The sequence below is a fragment of the Microtus pennsylvanicus genome, chromosome 7 (assembly GCF_037038515.1).
Source record: "Microtus pennsylvanicus isolate mMicPen1 chromosome 7, mMicPen1.hap1, whole genome shotgun sequence".
Classification (NCBI taxonomy): Eukaryota; Metazoa; Chordata; class Mammalia; order Rodentia; family Cricetidae; genus Microtus; species Microtus pennsylvanicus.
The window spans coordinates 46,322,679-46,332,828 of NC_134585.1; the positions used below are offsets into that span (position 1 = coordinate 46,322,679).

At 43.0% G+C, this 10,150-nt stretch overlaps 1 non-coding gene across 1 annotated transcript; it reads left to right on the forward strand.

The window, feature by feature from the left end:
- Positions 1-8,048: 8,048 nt before the first annotated feature.
- Positions 8,049-8,167, forward strand: LOC142855150 (5S ribosomal RNA). Its single transcript, XR_012911419.1, has one exon. It is a non-coding gene; the product is annotated as a 5S ribosomal RNA (ribosomal RNA).
- The last annotated feature ends 1,983 nt before the right edge of the window (positions 8,168-10,150 follow it).

The following is a 10,150-nucleotide window of genomic DNA, read 5'->3' on the forward strand; positions in this document are numbered from 1 at the left end:
AGCAGGTCCTAGGCAGGAAGCAGCATGGTGAGTGAGAGACCTTGGTGGGGCAGCCAGTCCAATGAGGAGCCGCAGCCCTGGCGGGTGAAAGACAGATGGATAGGCAGAGTGAGGTTGGATATTTATTCGGTGGGTTATGAAAGGGAAGAAGAAAGGGGAGAAGGAAGAAAGGAGTAGAGTAGAGAGGCAGAGGGGGAAGAGAGAGAGAGGGAGAAAGAGAGAGAGAGAGAGAGAGAGAGAGAGAGAGAGAGAGAGAGAGAGGGAGAGAGAGAGGGAGGGAGGGAGGGGAAGGAGGGAGGAGAGGAGCACGGCAGCAGCTACCTCCTCTTTGGGAGAGAGACTGAAAGGAAGAGAGCTCAGGCAGGAAACGGAAGGAAGACTGCCTGCCTCAGCAGTAGGAGGATGGGGGCTTGTCTCTTAAAGGAACAGGACAGACCATTACAGTACTTGCCACCAAGTCTGATGACCTGAGTTTGATCTCTACCACACCTAGTAGAGAAATGAGTCCTGCAAGCTGTCCTCTGATCTCGGTGTGTGTACACATTCATATACAGGAGAATAAATAAACAAAACATAACAATAAAAGAAAGAGGGGCTGGAGAAATGGCTCAGCAGTTAAGGGCACATATTGTTCTTGCAGAGATTCACGTTTGGTTCTCAGAATCCACACTGAATTGCTCACAACCTCCTGTAACTCTAGTTCCAGGAGCTCTAGTTCCAGGAGGTCTGACCCCCTTCAAATGTCTGTGGGCAATAGCACTCACTGGCACATATTCCCATGTAGAAATGTGTGTTTTCGCATTTTTCTAACTAAATAGCTGATGTGCTGGGGATATGTGTGTGTGTGTGTGTGTGTGTGTGTGTGTGTGTATGTGTTGTATTTAGTTATTTCTGCTATGACCCAAGCCTGGAAGTGCTTAGAATTCAATATAGTTTGGTGATAGATAAAAGAGAATAAAAATAGGATCCTTTCTTTTTGAGGGCCTTTGGAATCTTACCCAGGGATGACCACAAAGCTGCTACTTGGTCCTTCTGAACACTGTCAATATTCTTTGCCAGGTTCACCAGTTACCTTTCAATTTATCCCCTGCTGTTCACATGTCCTTTCTGATAGTTTCGGGTAGTTTGAATGAGAAATGCCCACCACAGACTCAAGTGTTTGAAAACTTTGTCCATAGATAGTATCCGTCCTAGTTGTGTAAAGGTCTGAGAAACACTGAAGACCCAAACTCGAATGGTATGTAAAAACAAAGAGGAACAACAGGCATGCAGGGTTGGCCATTCGTACATAATGGCGACCCAGAGAGGAGCGTGCAGGCTCTTTTTCATCATAGCTAGGAGAATTCCCAGAACAGTTAGGTCATCTCAAACATAACTGGTTAAGCGGGCAGCAGTTATATTAGTACATTTTTGATAGGCTGGGGTTTTAGTTTTTCCATCTTTGGTCATATTTGGGGAAGTCTGGCATGTTTCAGGAGGTTATAGGAACTACCCTTTTTTGTTCACCACCTAGAGATATTGTGGGGCTGGGTCAGACCTCATATGTGTTCTCTCCCTCAACCCTGTTGTTGACTTATGACCCTTTGTTGGGGGGAAAAAACTTGTTTGCTCTTAAAAATGGAAACCTGGATCTGGTTGTAAAAAGGGGAAGAGTGGATCTCTCAGTTAGCTTTAATTGTCAATGACACGGATTACAGTAATCTGAGAGGAAAGCCTTAATAGGGACATTGTCTCCATCAGACTGACTGTAGGCGTGTCTGTGGGTATTTTATTGATTGTCCATTGATATGGAAGGTCCTAGCCCAATGTGGGTGCACCATTCCTAAGCTGGTTGTTCTGGGCTATAAAGGAAAAGCCAGTTGAGTATAAGCCCAAGGGTGAGTGAGCCAGAGAGAAAGCAAAGAGGTAGTGTTCTTCCCCGGTTCCTGGGCCCAGATTCCTGCCCTTCCCCTTTGATAGATTGTGACCTGCAAGTGTAAACTAAATAAACCATTTTTCCACAAGTCACATTTGGTCGAAGTATCTTATCACAGAAACAGAAAGGAAACGGAGACTGTGGGGCTGTTCTGGAAGGTGGCGAAAGAAATAGGGCCTCACTGGAGGAAGTGAGGCACTAGAGGCAGACCTCGAGGTGTAATGGCCTGGCCCCACTTCCGGTCTGCTCTCTGCTCCCTGACTGTAGATGCAATGTCACCAGGGACCTCACAATCCCGCTACTATGTCTTCCCCACCATGGTAGATGTGTCCCAGCAAACAATTAAATTGCTTGTAGTCAGTATTTGTTAACAGCAAAAAATAGAATTAATAATATACCTTTTAATCCTAGGCATTCTGCATTGCTATTTCACTTCAGAAGGAGTGTGCCCTTCCTCTCTCATGTATTAAACAAATGTTTAGTGAACAGTTATGACCTGCCAGACAAAATCACTGACTCCGTTCGAATTTACAGCAATGTACAAAACAGCTCTCTCCAGTTTGTATCTTTTATCTACCATCCACAAGGCAAGAAAAATTTCAAACAAATATACGAGCATAAAATAATTACATGTTAAGATGTTCAGCCTGGTGTACAAGAGCTAGTTCCAGGACAGGTTCTCAAAGGTACAGTGAAACCCTGTCTTGAAAAACAAAACAAACAAACAAACAAAAATGCTCTAAAGCCAAAAACAAGGGCAATGGCACAGTCAGCAAAGCCATGAATCAATGAGTTAGATGGAGTGGAGGGAGAAGGCAAAGGATGCCACACAAGCATGTGACTAAAGAATGGACAGGAGTTAGGAACCCAAGGAGAGAGTAACAATAACAGATTCTAAAGATGGCGTCTCCGCCCTTAGATAGGCAGGAAGGAGCTAACCCCAGCAAGGCAGGAAAAGGAAATAGAGGAAAGACGAAGCCCCTTTTACCAATGGGGATCGCTAGCTTTGTGTCAACTTGACACACACTGGAGTCATTTTGGAAAGGAGACCCTCACTTGAGAAGATGCCCAATTTTCTTTTCTTTTCTTTTCTTTTTTTTTTCTTTCTTTTTTTTTTTTTTTGGTTTTTCGAGACAGGGTTTCTCTGTGGTTTTGGAGTCTGTCCTGGAACTAGCTCTTGTAGACCAGGCTGGTCTCGAACTCACAGAGATCCGCCTGCCTCTGCCTCTCGAGTGCTGGGATTAAAGGCGTGCACCACCACCGCCCGGCTTCCAATTTTCTTATTCACTGATTGATGTAAGAGGAGCCATCTCACTGTGGGAGTTGCCACCCTGGACAGGTGACCCAGAGTAGCAGAAGAAAGCGGACAATGAACAGCCTGGAGGAGCAAGCCAGTAAGCGGCACTCCTGCACGGTCTCCTCTGTTTCAATTCTTGCCCTGAAGTCATTCAGTGAGAGATGACACTGAAAGACCTGGATAAATCCAGATCTCCCCAGCAGGAAGAAAATAGCCAAAAATCCAAGCAGGAAGAGAAGAATCAAAAATCTAGTATTAGCCGGTTCAGTGACTGTGTTTCAGGAACTAGCTGAAGATAAAGTTAGATTGTAATCTTGAGAATAATCTTGAGAAACAGGGAGTTTCCCCCTTGTGATTTTACAAACTAGCTGATTATGACCTTGAGTGATCTTGAGAGGCCGGGAGTTGTCCTTTTGTGACTTTCTGTGACACCCTCACTGCCCCTTTCGGATTATTGGGCTCTGGTTTCTTCCTATAAAAACCCTTTCTCCAGGTCACTGGGGTGGAACTCTTCCCCTGCATGGGTTATGAGTCTCGGCCCCAGTGCACTGGTTCCCGTCTTATCTCATCATTAAAGCCTCGTGTGATTGCAGCAAGGATGGTCTCGCGTGAGTTACTGGTGGGGGGAGGGGGGTCGTGTTATCCCGAGACTTGATTGAGAGTCTCCCCGCACCTGGGGTCTTTCAATACCTGGAAGTATAAGAGAAATAAACACTTTCCTCTCCAAGTTGCTTTTGCTCGTGGTGTTTTTATTACAATAGAAGCCTTAACAAAGAAACCAAATAAACTATAAACTTGAACTCCTTAAGCCAAAGAGCCCACTGTCTTTTGTGTCTCCCCTCCCTCATATGGACTGTACTGAACACACAGTAGACACTGTTATGGTTTTGGTCCCTTTAAGAGACAAGCCACACCCATTCCCCTCCCATCCACTGAGGCAGGCTGATCTTCAGCTTCCGGCCTGAGCTCGCTCTCTTTTCCATCTTCCTCTCGGAGAGGCAGCTTCACTTCTGCCTCTCTCCCCACTTCTCTGCTTCCCCCCTTCTCTGTCTCTTTCTCCTCTTCTCTCTCTCTCTCTCTCTCTCTCTCTCTCTCTCTCTCTCTCTCTCTCCCCCCTCTCTCTCTGTCCCCCCCCCCTTCACCCTTCCTCCTCCATAACCCCCTGAATAAACATTCAACCTCACCCTGCATGTCCTGTCTATCCATGTTTCTGTCTTCTGCCCGCCCGCCATGTGTCTCCCTGCCTGGAACCAGCCATTGCTCGGGGACCAGCAGCCTACTCTGCCTGGGGCCTGCTGCCACATGGCTGGCCACCACTGCTCTGGGACCAGCAGCTGTCTCTGCCTGGGACTGGCTGCTCCCAGGGCCTGCTGTCTGCCGCCACATGGCCCGCCACCATCATCGCTCGGGCCGCCGCTCTGGGACCGGCAGCCATTTCTGCCTGGGACTGGCTGCTCCCAGAGCCCGCTGTCTGCCACCACATGGCCCGCTGCCACCATTTGTGACCTACAGCATTTCTGCTGCCTACTGCTGTGGGGATCTTGCAGCATTTTTAAAAAAGCACAACAGACACAGCAAGATGTCGAGGGATTCGATTACCTTCCAGCTCTATCTAATTTCTATCATAAGAAATTAGAACTGAGCATAAAATAATACATAATCAGGCAGAGCAGTCTATAGCTCTGTTTGATCCCCACCAACCAGTTCTTCCTCTTGGAGGCCCCTGCTACCCTTACGTTGTAAAAGCATATCTAAACAAATGCACAGATTACACCAAATATCTTTATGGCATAACCTACCAGTCAACTTAGGATATGGTTAGTTTGTAACACTAATCCTAGACATCTAAAGATATATTAAGGTTCATATGTGTATATGTGTGTGCATATGTTTATGTATATACATGCAAGTGTATGTGCATGTTTGTATGAGGATGTGCATATACGACGTGCTTCTGTCCCCAGAGACCAGAGGATAGCCTTGGGTGTAGTTTGTCTTCCGGGACCACTAACCTCGTTTTTAAAGACTGGATCTCTCTCTGGGACGTGTAGCTCATTGGTTAGAATGTCTGGCAATCAAGCCCCAGGGATGCTCCTGTCTCTGCATCCCTAGTGACAGGATTACAGGCAGACAATGAGGAATCATTTTGAAGGCTGGAGTCATTATGCCATATTGGTTTTGTTGGTGTTTTGCTTTTGTTTTTTGTTTGTTTGATTGATTTTTGTTTTTTGCTTTTAAAGACAGGGTTTCTCTGTGTGTTAGCCCTGACTGCCCTGGAACTCACTCTGTAGAGCTGCCTCTAACTCTCAGAGATTCCCCCTGCTGAGATTAAAGGAATGCACCACCAAGCCCTGCTCACTATGCTGCCTTGTTAAAAATAAGTTTCTGTTTACTCTAAGAGCTGAGCTGCTGTTTTTAAGTCTCTATTTCCTGAAGCCTGAACTGCACCAACCCATGACCTTGACTTGTTTTTGAGAACACCCAAACCCTCCCAGACCTTCCCTGCCTTACTAATCCTTCCTACACACCTTCCCTGTGGTGACTACACAGGGCTGACTGCTGTTTTTCTAGATTTTTCTGTACTTCCTTATAGCTCCATTGTCTTGATTCTGTAAACCTGCTTTGCTCCTACTCATGGTTTTGCTCCTTAAAATGGCCCTAAGAAATGGACTCAGGGTTGCTCTCTTTAACCCAAGTTAGGAGGCAGTTGCTGGCCAGCTCTTGGGTACACCCCTATAAAAATCATGCTTGCTTCAAATTTGGTTCAAAATTGTGGTAAGTGATCTTAATTCTCGTCCGATGGGATTAACACCACCACTGCTCTTAGCTTTGTATGTTGGTTGTGGGGATTGAACTCAGATCCTCACACTTGTTGACAAACACTTTACCAACTGACCATGTCCCCAGCAAAATTTGATTTAGTAACCGTCTTTCATGTCAAAATGTTTCTTGGTCTCAAACATTTTTAAGAGTCCCTAGAAACAACTGAAGGTCCTGAGAACTTTGCCTAATAGATGCAAAGACCTGCAGTCTAAAGCTTTACTGAGACAGTAATGACTTCTAGGGACATCCAAAGAAAGAGTCCTCTGCAGGGGCAGGAAGCCCCACATACAGTGCCTGGGAGAGCTGCAGCTCCTAAGGAATGGAGAGGAGGATGCTGTGATTCTTGGCTGCAGATGTTGTCCACAGCAGAAACTGCTATGGCCATTTGAAGTTCTAAAAAGTTAGAAAGAATCCACATCTTCCCTTTAAGCCTTAAGAACAGTGAAGGATGGACAGGATCACATTTTATGGAAGTGAACATCACATATTCCTAGGGGAAAAGCAGGTCTGTTTCTATGGATGGAGACATTGAATGGGGAAGCTGTTTCTCAAGAATGAAAGGTGTTGGGAAAGCAAGCACAGGTGACAGCTGCATGGCGGGGAAGACAGAGGACAGGAAGATGAAGGACCGTGGGAGGTGGAGCATGTTCACAGAAGAGAATCAAATAGAGGTGAGGTAGGAAAGTCAGGGGTTCAAGGCAGTTCTGGAGGTGGTGGTGAGTGGAGGTGATCAGGCTGGAAGGAAAGACTATTAATTTGGTAAGATTTGAAAACTGCCACACTGGGACAAGGAAGAGTGCAGATAGAATTGTAAAGGAATCTAGTTCTGTGCAGGTCACCATGTTAACTACCACAGAGCCATGGCTCAAATCATAGAAATGTTTTTTTGTTTTTGTTTTGTTTTTTGAGACGGGGTTTCTCTGTGTAGCCCTGGCTGTTTTGGAACTCAATCTGCAGATCAGGCTGGCTTATATCTCAGGGATCTGCCAACATCTGCCTCCAGAGCGCTGGGATCAAAAGCATGCACCAGGATCACCTGGCTTAGAAATGCATTTCTTATATATCTAGAGAATGGTAGTTCAAGACCAAGAAGTCGGCAAATGTCTTAGATAGGATTTCTATTGCTGTGAAGAGACACCATGGTCGCAGTGACTCTAATAAAGGGAAACATTTAATTGGAGCTGACTTAAAGTATGTCACTTTTCTCTTGGGGGGTAATGAGAGTTTCCTTTCTATAGCCAATGTGTAAAAAGAAATTGTAGTGTTTTTCCTTCCTGTTCCCTCCCTCCAGAACCCTCTATCCAGATACTCTTAGCTCAGCTTAATCTCACCTAAGTATGTAGCTGGGTATTTTTACTTTGTTCCTTGGGCCCGCCACCCAGTTCTCAAGTAAATACACAGAAACTTATTCTTACTTATGAATGCCTGGCTTTGGCATAGCTTGTTTCTAGCCAGCTTTTCTTTACTTAAATTATACTGATTGCCGGGTGGTGGTAGCACACGCCTTTAATCCCAGCACTCGGGAAGCAGAAGCAGGAGGATCTTTGTGAGTTTGAGACCAGCCTGGTCTACAAGAGCTAGTTCCAGGAAAGGCTCCAAAGCTACAGAGAATCCCTGTCTCAAAAAACCAAAAAAAAAAAAAAAGCCAAAAAAAAAAAAAAAGAGAATTGTGTTGAAAGCCAGGCTGTCACAGTGCCTACTTATAATTCCCTGCCCACTAAAAGCTTTCAGTGGAAAATCTTCCCACAGGGAATGTTAAGCAGCTCCACCTTGTATCAATATTTTGTACAACAGTCATTGGAAACAATCCATAAACGATTTTCTCTATAATTTACCATTATATGGATAATATTGTATTAGCCAATTCAGACTCAGATACCTTAGAAAAAAATGTTTGAAGAAGTAAAGAAATTTTTGCCTTGTTAGGGATTACAAACTGCTCCTACAAAAATACAAAGAGGAGATTCTATTAATTACCTAGAATATGACATAGGTTTAAAAAAATTAACCACAGTCTACGGCCATACCACCCTGGACGTGCCCAATCTCGTCTGATCTCGGAAGCTAAGCAGGGTCGGGCCTGGTTAGTACTTGGATGGGAGACCGCCTGGGAATACCGGGTGCTGTAGGCTTAGGAAAAGAAAATGAAAAAAAAAAAATTAACCACAGAAAGTACAAATCAGGAGAGATCAATTACAAAAATCTTAATGATTTTCAAAAATTGCTGGGAGATATTAACTGGATATGGTCCACAACTGGATTGACAACTCAAGAACCAAGTAATTTATTTCAAACCTTACAAGGTGATAAGGACTTAAATGGTTCAAGAAAAGTATCAGCTGAGGCTGGAAGAGAATTGGTTTTGGTAGATAGAAATTATAGGATGCACATGTGGATCACTTGGATCCAGAACTTGATTATATGTTAGTCATTCTACCTTCTACTCATTCCCCTACAAGAATTCTTATGCAGTGAAAAGACAATATCTTAGAATGGATATTTTTACCACACAAGCAGGGTGGTAAAAATTTAAAGACCTATGGAGAAAAGGTTTTTGAATTGATTTGAAAGGAAAATTGAGACTTCATCAATTATTGGGAATAGACCCAATAGAAATTGTGGTACCTTTAAATTATACTTAGAACCTCATTATTGGGAGAAAATGAACTTTAACAAAAAGCTTGCAGTGATTTCATGGGAGAGAGTAGCAACAAATATCCCAAAAGCAAGGGATTTGGGTATATAGATATAGATAGATAGATAGATAGATAGATAGATAGATAGATAGATAGATAGATAGATAGATAGATAGATATTAGAATTCTTTCCCACATTGTACAACGACCACCAGTGTCTGGAGTCCCTATATATATATATACTGATGAAAATAAATCAGGAAAGGCAAGTTATAAGTCAGGAAATTTAAGTAAAGTGGCTCAAAGTTTTAAAATTCTGTTCAAAAGTCAGACTTATATGCTATTCCCATGGTATTATTAGATTTTTCCTGAACCTCTTAATATAGTTGCTGACTTTCAATATGCAGAAGGAACTGTTTTACATGTTTAAACTACTGAACTTATTCCAGATGATTCAGAATTAACTTTATTTGTTCAATTATAAGAAAGAATCAGAACTAGAAATCATCCCTTGTATATAACACATATCAGATTCCATAGAGGTCTACCAGCTCCTCTAGCACAAGGTTATGAAGAATCTGATCAGCTATTAGTAGAAAATGTTCTAGGAGCCTCAGAATTTCATAAGAAACACCATATTAATAGCAAAGATTTAAAGATTTTTCTATCACATGGCCACAAGCCAAGAAAGCTATTTGTTATTTGTATAAACAAACCACATTACCTGTAGTAAGTAACCCAAAAGGCACTCAAAGAATTGAAATTTGACAATTGGATGTATTTCATTTTGTGGTGTCTGGAAAATTAAATTATATGTACCATACCATAGATACATATTCAGGATTTCAGTGGGCAACTTAAGTTCTGAAAAGGCGGATTCTGCAATTACACATTTATTAGAAGTTATGGCCATTATAGAAATACCTGTACAAATTAAAACTGACAATGCTCCAGCATATGTCTCTAGAAGAATGAAACAAATTTTTGCATATGACAACAAAAAGCACATTACAGGTAAACCACACAATCTTACAGGATAAGCAGTTATAGAAAGATCTAATCATACATTAAAATATATGCTTAACAAACAGAAAGGGGTAATAAAGACCCCCCAGAGAGAGATTGCCCAATGCTTTATTAACTTTACAATTTAAAAAACTTATGAGAAAGGAACAACAGTGGCAGAGAGACATTGGACAATAGAAAAAACTACTGAATTAAATCAGTCTATATACTTTAAAGATGTGTTGACCTCAGAATGGAAACCAGGATGTGTGCTAGGTTGGGAAGAAGTTTCACCTTTGTTCCCACAGGAGAAGAAAAGCTATGGATACCATCAAAAGTGATAAACAGGGCTGGAGAGATGGCTCAGCGGCTAAGAGCACTGACTCTTCTTCCAGAGGTCCGGAGTTCAATTCCCAGCAACCACATGGTGGCTCACAACCATCTATAATGAGATCTGGTGCTCTCTTCAGGGCT